Below are 12,998 nucleotides of genomic sequence, written 5' to 3'. Positions count from 1 at the left end.
GATCATTCTTTTGTTTTTGAGATTGCACCCAAGTACTGCATTTCAGACTTTTTGGTTGACTATGAGGGCTACTCCATTTCTTATAAGAGATTTTTGCCCACAGTAGTAGATACAATGGTCACCTGAATTAAATTCACCCATTCCCGTCCATTTTAGTTCACTGATTCCTAAAATGTCAATATTCACTCTTGCCATCTCCTGTTTGATCACTTCCAATTTACCTTGGTTCATGGACCTAACATTCCAGGTTCCTATGCAATATTGTTCTTTATAGCATTGGACTTTACTTCCATCACCAGTCACAACTGAGCAATGTTTTTGCTTTGGCTCCATCTCTTCATTCTTTCTGTAGTTATTTCTCTACTCTTCTCTAGTAGCATATTGGGCACCTGCCGACCTGGGGAGTTCATCTTTCAGTGTCCTATCTTTTTGCCTTTTCATATTGTTCATGGTGTTCTCAAGGCAAGAATACTGAAGTGGTTTGTCATTCCTTTCTCCACTAGACCACGTTTTGTCAGTACTCTCCACTATGACCTGTCTGTCTTGGGTGGCCTTACAGGGCATTGGTCATAGTTTCATTGAATTAGACAAGGCTGTGGTCCATGTGATCAGTTTGATTAGTTTTCTGTGATTGTCGTTTTCATTCTGTCTTTCCTCTGATGGATAAGGAAAGGAGGCTTATGGAAGCTTCCTGGTGGGGGAGACTGACTGTGGGGGCAACTGGATCTTATTCTGATGGGCGGGGCCTTGACTAGATGGACCTTTGTTGGCAAAGTAATGTCTCTGCTTTTTAATATGCTATCTAGGTTGGTCATAACTTTTCTTCCAAGGAGTAAGCATCTTTTAATTTCATGGCTGCAGTCACCATCTGCAGTGATTTTGGAGCCCCCAAAAATAAAGTCTGACACCCTCTTCACCAAGGATATTTAGTGGGGTTTAAAAGAAAAATTATTCCAAATCTTAAGGGAGGTAAGGGGGAAAAGAAACCATATCACTGAGATAACTGTGGGGTGCTTTACATTTGTCATTCAAAGTTTAAACCTAACAATAATTTTAAGAGAGAATATAGTGAAAGAACCCAAATTGGAGAGCAACACTGAAAACTTTTCTGATGTGAATTGTCATATATTGGAAGAAGTGCTAAGCGGCGCTCATGCAATTTCCTGCCTAAATACTTTAAATCTTTAAGGGGCAGATGAAACATGTTTAGTGATATTCATTCAAAATAGTTTATGTATCTGATTAAAACATAACAACTGTCTGGTATAGTTATAATCATCCTCATTTTATACAGGAGTCAACTGAATATTAGAGATTTGAAGCTAAAATGTCACTCCAGTTCACACAGCTGGTAGTTGATTCTAATATTCTTTCTCTTTATATTATGCAACAGGTACACCTTGTTTTATTGCACTTCCTTTTACTGTACTTTGCAAATACTGCAGTTTTTACAAATTGAAGGTTTGTGGCAACCCTGAACGGAGCAGGTCTAATGGAGCCATTTTTCCAGCAGCGTTTGTTCACTTCATGTCTCTGTGTCACATTTAGATAATTCTTGAAATATTTCAAACTTTCCCATTATTATTATACTTGCTGTTGGTGATCTGTGATCAGTGATCTTTGATGTTACTATTGTAATTGTTCAGGGGCACCATGAACTGCACCCATATAAAATGGTGAACTTGATTGCTGATGTGACATCAAAGGATTTAGAATAAAAGCATAAACTTAATTGATAAAGCACTGACAGGGTTTGAGAAGATTGACTCCAAAATTGAAAGAAATTCTACTGTGGGTATGAAACTATCAAATAGCATTACATACTACAGAGAAACCATTCGTGAAAGGGACAGTTGATTGATGTGGTGAAATTCATTGTTGTCTTATTGTGAGCAACTGCAATAGTCACCCCAACCTTCAGCAACCACCACCCTGATCAGTCAGCAGCCATCAATATCAAGGCAAACCCCTCCACCAGTAAAAGTATCTCGGGTTGCTGGAGGTTCAGATGTTGTTAGCATTTTTTCTCTTAGCAATATTTTAAAATTCAGTACGTATACTGTTTTTTGATAAGATGCTATTGCATACTTAATCGACTATGCTATACTGTACAAGTAACTTTTATATGCACGGGAAAACCAAAAAATTCATGTGACTCACTTTATTGTGATATTCAGCTTATACTGTGGTGGTCTGGAACCAAGCCTGCAACATCTGTGAGGTCTGCCTGTGTGTGGATGTCACGCACCTCAGTTCAGTTCAGTCGCTCAGTCGTGTCCGACTCTTTGCGACCCCATGAATCACAGCACCCCAGGCCTCCCTGTCCATCACCAACTCCCGGAGTTCACCCAGACTCACGTACATCGAGTCAGTGATGCCATCCAGCCATCTCATCCTCTGTCGTCCCCTTCTCCTCCTGCCCCCAATCCCTCCCAGCATCAGGATCTTTTCCAATGAATCAACTCTTCTCATGAGGTGGCCAAAGTAATGGAGTTTCAGCTTTAGCATCATTCCTTCCAAAGAAATCCCAGGGCTGATCTCCTTCAGAATCGACTGGTTGGATCTCCTTGCAGTCCAAAGGACTCTCAAGAGTCTTCTCCAACACCACAGTTCAAAAGCATCAATTCTTTGGCGCTCAGCCTTCTTCACAGTCCAAATCTCACATCCATACATGACCACAGGAAAAACCATAGCCTTGACTAGACAGACCTTTGTTGGCAAAGTAATGTCTCTGCTTTTGAATATGCTATCTAGGTTGGTCATAACTTTCCTTCCAAGGAGCAAGCGTCTTTTAATTTGATGGCTGCAGTCACCATCTGCAGTGATTTTGGAGCCCCACAAAATAAAGTCTGACACTGTTTCCACTGTTTCCCCATCTATTTCCCATGAAGTGGTGGGACCGGATGCCATGATCTTCATTTTCTGAATGTTGAGCTTTAAGCCAATTTTGTCACTCTCCACTTTCACTTTCATTAAGAGGCTTTTTAGTTCTTCTTCACTTTCTTCCATAAGGGTGGTGTCATCTGCATATCTGAGGTTATTGATATTTCTCCCAGCAATCTTGATTCCAGCTTGTGTTTCTTCCAGTCCAGCGTTTCTCATGATGTACTCTGCGTATAAGTTAAATAAGCAGGGTGACAATATACAGCCTTGACATACTCCTTTTCCTATTTGGAACCAGTCTGTTGTTCCATGTCCAGTTCTAACTGTTGCTTCCTGACCTGCATATAGGTTTCTCAAGAGGCAGGTCAGGTGGTCTGGTATTCCCATCTCTTTCAGAATTTTCCACAGTTTATTGTGATCCACACAGTCAAAGGCTTTGGCATAGTCAATAAAGCAGAAATAGATGTTTTTCTGAAACTCTCTTGCTTTTTCCATGATCCAGCGGATGTTGGCAATTTGATCTCCGGTTCCTCTGCCTTTTCTAAAACCAGCTTGAACATCAGGAAGTTCACAGTTCACATATTGCTGAAGCCTGGCTTGGAGAATTTTGAGCATTACTTTACTAGCGTGTGAGATGAGTGCAATTGTGCGGTAGTTTGAGCATTCTTTGGCATTGCCTTTCTTTGGGATTGGAATGAAAACTGACCTTTTCCAGTCCTGTGACCACTGCTGAGTTTTCCAAATTTTCTGGCATATTGAGTACAGCACTTTCACAGCATCATCTTTCAGGATTTGAAAGAGCTCAACTGGAATTCCATCACCTCCACTAGCTTTGTTTGTCGTGATGCTTTCTAAGGCCCACTTGACTTCACATTCCAGGATGTCTGGCTCTAGGTCAGTGATCACACCATCATTATTATCTGGGTTGTGAAGCTCTTTTTTGTACAGTTCTTCTGTGTATTCTTGCCACCTCTTCTTAATATCTTTTGCTTCTGTTAGGTCCATACCATTTCTATCCTTTATCGAGCCCATCTTTGCATGAAATGTTCCCTTGGTATCTCTAATTTTCTTGAAGAGATCTCTAGTCTTTCCCATTCTGTTGTTTTCCTCTAGTTCTTTGCATTGATCACTGAGGAAGGCTTTCTTGTCTCTCCTTGCTATTCTTTGGAACTCTGCATTCAGATGCTTATGTCTTTCCTTTTCTCCTTTGCTTTTCGCTTCTCTTCTTTTCACAGTTATTTGTAAGGCCTCCCCAGACAGCCATTTTGCTATTTTGCATTTATTTTCCATGGGGATGGTCTTGATCCCTGTCTCCTGTACAATGTCACGAACCTCAGTCCATAGTTCATCAGGCACTCTATCTATCAGATCTAGGCCCTTAAATCTATTTCTCACTTCTACTGTATAATCATAAGGGATTTGATTTAGGTCATACCTGAATGGTCTAATGGTTTTCCCTACTTTCTTTAATTTAAGTCTGAATTTGGCAATAAGGAGTTCATGATCTGAGCCACAGTCAGCTCCCAGTCTTGTTTTTGTTGATTGTATAGAGCTTCTCCATCTTTGACTGCAAAGAATATAATCAATCTGATTTTGGTGTTGACCATCTGGTGATGGCCATGTGTAGGGTCTTCTCTTGTGTTGTTGGAAGAGGGTGTTCGCTATGACCAGTGCATTTTCTTGACAAAACTCTATTTGTCTTTGCCCTGCTTCATTCCGTATTCCAAGGCCAAATTTGCCTGTTACTCCAGGTGTTTCTTGACTTCCTACTTTTGCATTCCAGTCCCCTATAATGAAAAGGACATCTTTTTTGGGTGTTAGTTCTAAAAGGTCTTGTAGGTCTTCATAGAACCGTTCAACTTCAGCTTCTTCAGCATTACTGGTTGGGGCATAGACTTGGATTACTGTGATATTGAATGGTTTGCCTTGGAAATGAACAGAGATCATCCTGTCGTTTTTGAGATTGCATCCAAGTACTGCATTTCAGACTCTTTTGTTGACCATGATGGCTACTCCATTTCTTCTGAGGGATTCCTGCCCGCAGTAGTAGATATAATGGTCATCTAAGTTAAATCCACCCATTCCAGTCCATTTTAGTTAGCTGATTCCTAGAATGTCAACATTCACTCTTGCCATCTCTTGTTTGACCACTTACAATTTGCCTTGATTCATGGACCTGACATTCCACATTACTATGCAACATTGCTCTTCACAGCATCGGACCTTGCTTCTATCACCAGTCACATCCACAGCTGGGTATTCTTTTTGCTTTGGCTCCATCCCTTTATTCTTTCTGGAGTTATTTCTCCACTGATCTCCAGTAGCATATTGGGCACCTACTGACCTGGGAAGTTCCTCTTTCAGTATCCTATCATTTTGCCATTTCATACTGTTCATGGGGTTCTCAAGGCAAGAATACTGAAGTGGTTTGCCATTCCCTTCTCCAGTGGGCCACATTCTGTCAGATCTCTCCACCATGACACGCCCATCTTGGGGTTGCCCCATGGGCATGGCTTAGTTTCATTGAGTTAGACAAGGCTGTGGTCCTAGTGTGATTAAATTGACTAGTTTTCTGTGAGTATGGTTTTAGTGTGTCTGCCCTCTTGCAACACCTACCGTCTTACTTGGGTTTCTCTTACCTTGGGCTACTCCAGCAAAGCGCAGCCATTGCTCCTTACCTTGGATGAGGGGTATCTCCTCACCACTGCCCTTCCTGACCTTCAACGTGGGATAGCTCCTGTAGGCCTCTTGGGCATGCGCAGCCAGGGCTCCTTGGACTCGGGGTTGGTCCTCCCAGCCGTCCCCCTGGCCTCGGGCCTGGGGTTGGTCCTCCCGGCCGCTGCTCCTGGCCTCGGGCGTAGGGGCATGGGGTAGCGCCTCCCTGCCACGACCCCTGGGTTTGGGGGCGTGGGGTAGCTCCTCCCGGCAGCCGACCCGACCTCGGACATGGGGTAACTCCTCTCGTCGCCGCCCCTGACCTTGGACGCAGGGTAGCTCCTCTCGGCTGTTCCTGCGCCGTCGAAGTCTGGCACTCTCGGCCACTGCCCCTGACCATGGACGTGGGGTAACTCCTTTTGGCCGCTGCTCTTCGGACATGGGGTCCTCCCGACTTTTGCCCCTGACCTCGGATATGGGGTAGCTCCTCTCGGCTGCGCTTAGTGCACCGGTTGCAGCCGCCTGCGCTTAATGCACGCACCTAGACTTCTGCTATCCCATATATTAGCTACTGGCCACATGCTGATATTTAATTTAATTAAAGTGAAGTAAAAATTTCTGTTTCTCAGTCACATAAGCTGTATTCCAAATGTTCAACAGTCCCATGTTGCCAGGGGCTACCCTATGGGACGGGATAGCAGACATAGAGCAGACATAGGGCATTTCCACTAACGCAGGAAGTTGTAAACAGAACAAGATCCTGTCTAGACGAGAAATGGTACCATTAAGTGAATGAGGGCACAGGCTCTAAGAACCCACAGATTTGGGCTTGAAACCTAGTTTCTCCATCATTAATTTTATCATCTTAAGTAAGTCACTTATCTTCTTTAAACCTCAATTCATTGGTTTGAAGCATGAGAACAAGAAAAGATTTTCCCTCAATAGGTGATTATGAGTCAAACGGCAGAATCCCAGAAAACTGGCAAGCATTTGGCAAAAGTAGGCTCTTGTTACACACATTCAAGTTTTAAGAAAATAACTAGGTTTTGTTAGAAACAAGCGTAAAACTGGTTTGATTTACTGGAGTTGTAAAATAAACCAGGTTGGTGTGGGAGCTTCCCTAAAGGGCATACAGGAAAAATGTGACATTCTACTCAGACCTGGGCAAACTAGGAAGGTTAGTTCCCTGACTGCACTTAGCCTGAAGGAGAATGTTAGTGAAGTCAACTTAAAGATTTACCTATTTTTTTTATTACTAATTTTTATTGGCGAATAGTTGCTTTACAAAGTTGTGAGATTTTATAGTCTAATATTACTTTAATTTAGCAACATCCATTAATCTTGCAGTTAAACATATGAGGTTCCTGTCAAAAAAAAAAAAAAAAAGAATTGATACCCAAATTGCTCCCATTTTGTTGTGGGAAGGGATTAGAAAATAGGAAGACCTGTAGGTCAGGACTGGGACTAGAGAAGGAGGAGCACGACCCAAGAAAAAGCTGCTTGTTGCCTAGTATTCATGTTTTATTCCAAAGCATCATTTCTCTTAGCGACCACCATCATGCGGAGGCTTTGGGGTAGGGAAAGGGCATGTTGAAAGATTTTTACACGACTAGGGAGTGTGCCCTGGGGGCTAGAAGATGAGGTTCTGATTCCAGTTCTGTCCATGAACTGCTTGTTTGACTTTGGAAAACTGCTTGTTAACTTTTCAGAAACTTTAGGTTTCTTTTTTGAAAGGTGAAGGGAAACTTGGGCTAAGTTGATCCTGAATTTCTTCCTAAAGGTAACACTTCGGATTGAATGGGAACATCTCACTTGAGGTTTTCTCTCTGAGCATAAACAAGTCAGTATGGGAGCAGTGCTATTGTGGGGACGTGCTGCCACCTCGTGGTACCTCGGGTTGTCTACATTCACTCCTTTGGAAAATGTCTGATTTGATACTGAAGTTTAATACTGGTTTCTATTAAAGGAATACAGACATTTGCTTACTATTTGGATGTTTTAGGATGCAATATTTGATACTTGAGCTTGTTTCTAGTGACTTTAAGTAATCGGGCACCATGTCTATACACATAATTTTTTTTGGGGGGGGATGAAAAAGTTGAATGCATTTCATGAACATATGAGATTTAAGTCAGTTATTTCTTAAACTTACAAGGTATTTATGTCATCCACACAAGTCAATTTTTTTCCTAGTAGTTTTTAGAAAATTCATTTGTCAGTACCATGCACACATGCCCCTTTATATAGAGACATTTGCTAGGACAGTATCTTACTACTCGGAGAAGGCAATGGCACCCCACTCCAGTTCTCTTGCCTGGAAAATCCCATGGACGGAGAAGCCTGGTAGGCTGCAGTCCATGGGGTCGTTAAGAGTCGGGCACGACTGAGCGATTTCACTTTTACTTTTCACGTTAATGCATTGGAGAAGGAAATGGCAACCCACTCCAGTGTTCTTGCCTGGAGAATCCCAGGACAGAGGAGCCTAGTGGGCTGCCATCTGTGGGGTCGCACAGAGTCGGACATGACTGACGCGACTTAGCAGCAGCAGCATCTTACTACTAGTGAGCATCCTCATCAGTCTACTGTATGAACAATAATAAACAGACTAAGTATGTACCTCCATACTTTGGAGTGGAGCTACCCACTCCAGTATCCTTGGGCTTCCGTCATAGCTCAGTTGGTAAAGAATCCACCTGCAATGCAGGAGTCCCCGTTTCGATTCCTGGTTTGGGAAGACCTCCTGGAGAAGGGAAAGGCTACCCACTCCAGCGTTTTGGCCTGGAGAACTCTCTATGGGTCGCAAAGAGTCAGACATGAACCAGCGACTTTCACTTCACTTCACATATTAGTATACTTAGTACGTACCTAGTGGCTTTTGTGTTGTCATTCATCTAAGTACTTTACAAACATTGCTTTAAAAATACAGGTACTAAAGTATAGATCTAAGTGCTTCAGAAATATATTTTGAAATGCATTTCCTTGTATCACTTTTACCTTGTGCCTGGCTTCTTCAAAGTCTAATCAAGCTGAAGTGGGGCTCTGGAGAAGATGGAATGGTGTAGATGCCTCTTCAGGTCTTGGTCTTTGAACCTTCAATCCCCATTCAGAGTAAAAGACACCTCAGTTGTTTTGCTCTGTATAAAAGTCATTGTGTCTTTTAAAAAAAAACAACCCTACATCTTGAGCAAAACTAGCTGTTTTTAGCAATGTCAGTTGGTGGACATGTGTGGGGAGATTTTTGAGTTGAGCTACTGGCCACTTAAGGGTTCATCCAAGCACGTGGTGAAATTATTCCTTCAAACTATAACCCAAAGAGAGACATAAGAGGTATTGTGGTGTGAGATTAAGCATAGGAAATTAGAATTTGGGATTGGCTGATGTCACCTTATTCTGACCGGTATCACACGTGGGATGGGAGGTAGTAAGAAAGAAAAAACTGAGTTCACATGCTACTCAGGGACCAGGGAGTCAGGACAAAGAGTAACCCTGTGCTCATTACTTTTGCAAGTCAACCTCTTCTTATCTCTATTTCAATTCTTAAAACAACTAAAATCCTTCAACTGTATGCAAAGTACTGAAAGCAGTATAATACATGGACATCTAGGAACAACCTCAATTTAGCAAATTTAACATTTTCCATTTTTTGCTTCGAAGCTCTGTTTTTAAAATTAAACAATGAAGTGATGCTTATCATCGCTAAAATCTTAAACTGTTATTTTTATGCTCTCTCTCATGCATAGATTTTTATGTTTGCTATTTATGTTTAGATCCATAGATAACACATACTATATTTAGTATAATTAATAGTTTATGAAAATTATGTCCTTCCATATATGATTTAACTGTTTTTCATTATTTAGTGTTATGCTGGCAAGAGGTACATATCCTGATATATATACATATATGTATACATATCCTGTTTATTCACTTAGAAAATTTATAGCACATAGAACAATAAATTGCCCATCTAATGTCATATTGATTAGAGATTTCTTTATTCTTTTCATTAAAAGTGAAAATGTGTGGATGTCTGCTATGCACATGTCTAAAGGCTTATTTGGAGTGTATGCCTAGAAATGGAATTGCTGGATCCTTTGATATGTAAATATTTTCTACTTTGCTACATATTTATAAATTACTTTCCAAATAGGTTTTTCCAGTTTACACTTCAGGTATAACAATGTCCATTTTTCTTTTCCCTCATTTGTCATTTTGAATAGTGTGAAAAAAGTAAGGATTTTAATATTTACATGATTATTAGTGATTTTGAGAGCAATTTAAAATTTTTATTTGTTTTATCTTATATGAATTTATCATTAGTCCAATTATCTATTTAGTTCTTTAAAATTTTTTTTCTTATAAATTTATATTAAATAATTATGTGTTGAATAGTAAATCTTTGGAGGCTGTGGGTACTACATGTATTTTGCTCCAGCCTTTGGGTTGTTTTGTAAATATTGTTTGTGGTCTATTTTGTCACACAGATTAAAAAAATTTAAATATAGTCAAATTGATAACTTATCATTGTCTTCCAGATAGAAACCTAATCCTGATTTTGAAAGCCCATTTACTAAGTAGAGAATTCATAGCTGTAGATTTCTAAACTAATAATCAAATTCATGTTTCTTCCTGGTTGGGCTTCAAGGAGATCCTCTTAACATGTAGCTATCTCTAAGTCTTTTTTTTTTTTTTTTTTGGCTAAGAAGAATTTGGCTTATGGCTCAGGTAGTGGGGGAGAGAAAGGGGGTGTGTGTGCAGATTTGCCCCGATGAGGCTAGGACACAGAGCCCTTAACAGGTAGTTGACTTGTCTAGAAATCCAGATCCGTGTTCCATGTTCATCAGTTAGGAACTGCCTACCCCACTCCTTTGAAAATTGTCGTGTTTAATTTTCTTTATTGAAGTAGAGTTGATGTATGTGTGTGCTTAGTCACTCAGTTGTGTCCAGTACTTTGCCATCCCATGAACTGTAGCTCCTCTGTCCACGGAATTTCCTAGGCAAAAATACTGGAGTGGGTTGCCATTTCCTTCTCCAGGGGATCTTCCTTATCCAGAGAATGAACCTGGGTCTCCTGCATTGCAGGTAGATTCTTTACTGTCTGAGCCACCATACTTGATGCATAATATTATTTAAATTATAGGTGTACAGTATAGTGATTCACAATTTTTAAAGGTTATACTCCATTTATAGTTATTATAAAGTATTTGCTACATTCCCTGTATTGTGCGATACATCCTTACAGCTTATTTTATATTTAGTAGCTTTAAAGGTAAACAGGGGAGCATTCTGAGTTGGATTGATACGTAAAATGTAAATGTTGTGCATGCATATGTATTTGTTTGTGTGTGCGTACTATTTCAGATCTTGTATAGATTCCCCCAATTTATGCTGCTCTCACTTATTAGCAGGAGAGTTTACCCTTTTGGCAACTTCACTGATTGATTCTAGTTTCGACTTTGTTAGCACTTTAGTTATCTCCAAGCAGTCTTATTTTTGTTATAGACTCAAATAACTCTTTCCCATCTTTTTTTTCCAGTAATGTCATATGTATTGAATTGAATAAGATACCTTTAGCAGCAAGTAACTAAAGACTCACTGAAAATAGCCTAAGCCTTAAGAGGTCTATTATTTCACATTACAGGGTTGCTGGAGACACCTTGATTCCAGGGTGGTTCACTGGCATGAGGACTTCATCAAAGACACAAGTTTCTCTCTACTTTCTGCTCTGCCATCCTCAGCAAGTCAGTAATACCATTTATGGTCACATCATGGCTGCAACAGTTCCAGGTATCAATTCATTATTTTTGTCTAAAGGAAGAAATTTTTAATTTTCTCTCATATAGGTCTTTAAAAAACAAGATATTTATTATAAAAATTTCAAAATATACAGACTATAATAAAATAGTAAAATAGTAAAATCCACTTCTATATACTCACTACTGTAATGCAATATTTTGCATTATATTGCAATATTTTATCATACAGGATGAGAAGTACGATTATACTTCATTCCTTGTACTTAACAGACTTCTCCAAAAATGAGGTGTTCTCCTTACATTACCAATTCATTACATGCTTAAACAGCTTACTGATAATTCATTATGTCATTTAATATTCTTCTTAAAGTAAAAATCCCTGACTTCCCAAAATACGTATTTTGTGACTGGCTTGTTAAAACCAAGAGTCAGTCAAGGAACACTCATTGCATTTGATGATTGTCATGTAACAGCTTCAATAGATAAATTCAGCATGATTGTAGGAGGCAAAAAAAACTGAGGAATGAAAATTATGTGAGATAATATATTTCAACCTTAAAACAAACTTTTCTAATAAGAAATTGTTTCCCAAAAGACCTAGGGATGGTTCAAGGTGAGTTGGAAGAGTAGATAATATTCTTTCTTTTGTTTCTTTCCTATATGGCCCTCGTGGGATGGACTTGGAACTTGACACTGTTATCACCCAGTAATTGACTTTATTTTTAGCGTCTCTCAGAGGGACCTTTGCACCCAGTTCATGCTGCAATTATTTGAAATAGTTGCAACAGAGATGACTAAGGGTACCAGGTTGCCTCCTGCTCTATTCGCCCAGGTCATTGGGGACTACTCCTCCTCACTGGTGATATTATCTTTGCTGTACTTAAATTCCATTTGGCTTTCATCGTTCTCATTCTAAGGCCTGTAAAATATGTCCTCACGTGCATGGCCATGCGATGTGGTTCTTCAGGTTCAGGTGCATTTTCTTTTCAGTTTCCATAAAGAAATGTTCACAGGGTTAGAGACCTCACCAGGTCATCTCTGTTATCCTCTAGAAAGAGATAAGAGGTATATAGCTATAGGGAATTTTCAGGCAAAAACACAACATGAAAAGGCTATTCTTAATTGAAAAACGAGATATTAATCTCTGAGGAGAACCAAAAACTGAATAAAATTATATATTTCAAAACAAGATTTTACATCTCACTTAAAATTTTAATTCTTAAAATATGCTGAATTTTGACAATGTCTTTAATTTCTCTTCTATGGTTTTACACTGCTTTTTCCATTTATAGGATTAAACACAATAACTTTTGTATCCTTGCTTCTACCATTAGGAAATTGCTCCACCAAAGTAAAGTGAGAAATATTCAGGTAAGAGATAAATTAATGTCAAATTTGTACAGAAATTTTTAAGTACTAGTTGCTCAGTCGTGTCTGACTCTTTGCGACCCCATGGACTGTAGCCTATCAGGCTCCTGTGTCCACGGGATTTTCCAGGCAAGAGTGCTGGAGTGGATTGCCATATTTTTCCAGTAGCATGTCTGGGGTTTGTCCACTTTGAGAAGCTGAAGATGCCTTCATTTTGGATGAAGGTTTTGGAAAACCAAATAAATCTCTTGCTATCCTACTTTAAACTCTCACAAACTGTTTAGCTATTGACCTGTTTTAATCTCTGATGCCTACTTGCGGAATTTAAAATTACTC

Source organism: Bos grunniens, chromosome 5 (genome assembly GCF_055505025.1).
Source record: "Bos grunniens cultivar Pamir isolate PY7600 chromosome 5, Bosgru_T2T1.0, whole genome shotgun sequence".
Lineage (NCBI taxonomy): Eukaryota > Metazoa > Chordata > Mammalia > Artiodactyla > Bovidae > Bos > Bos grunniens.
The sequence above is the reverse complement of the archived record's forward strand: the minus strand, read 5'-3'. Positions refer to the sequence as shown.